The 712-nt window shown below is 42.0% G+C and overlaps 1 protein-coding gene across 3 annotated transcripts in view; it reads right to left on the minus strand.

The window, feature by feature from the left end:
- The window catches only part of LOC106881752 (myosin heavy chain), a 111,204-nt gene that overhangs the window by 74,944 nt on the left and 35,548 nt on the right, over positions 1 to 712 (minus strand). The gene's annotated exons all lie outside the window — the stretch shown is intronic.

Consider the following 712-nt stretch of genomic DNA (forward strand, 5'->3'; position numbering starts at 1 on the left):
ATGCATGCACACACACACACACATGCGCATGCACGCACGCACACACGCACGCACACACACACACGCACACACACACACACACACGTACACACTCCACTCTCACACACATCGTGGACTTTGTAGTCATTGACAACAGATGAGGGTTCTGCAATTTTTTGCTCAACAACCTGCACAGATGATTCAGTTCCAGAGATCAAATGTTTGTACTGTACTTTAACTCCCACACTCCATCAAATTGACATTTCCTGTATGTCATTTCAACATGCATAAACATATAGAGGCATTAGACAAAATAATGGAATCACCTTAAAATTTCAAACAAATTTATTTTAATATGAGTTAGGACTGCCTTTGGCAGTAATTACAGCTTGAGTTCTACGCGGTATGGACTCGTACAAAGTTTGAATTGTTTCCAAAGGGATTTTTGTCCATTCTTCAGCTAAAACAGTCTATAGTTCTTGTAGTAATGATGGTGGAGGATATTGACTCCTTTCTTTTTTTTCTAAAATACACCATAAATCATCATCATCATCATCATCGTCGTTTAACGTCCGCTTTCCATGCTAGCATGGGTTGGACGATTTGACTGAGGACTGGTGAAACCGGATGGCAACACCAGGCTCCAATCTAATTTGGCAGAGTTTCTACAGCTGGATGCCCTTCCTAACGCCAACCACTCAGAGAGTGTAGTGGGTGCTTTTACGTGTCACCC

The sequence above is a fragment of the Octopus bimaculoides genome, chromosome 1, assembly GCF_001194135.2.
Source record: "Octopus bimaculoides isolate UCB-OBI-ISO-001 chromosome 1, ASM119413v2, whole genome shotgun sequence".
Taxonomy (NCBI): domain Eukaryota; kingdom Metazoa; phylum Mollusca; class Cephalopoda; order Octopoda; family Octopodidae; genus Octopus; species Octopus bimaculoides.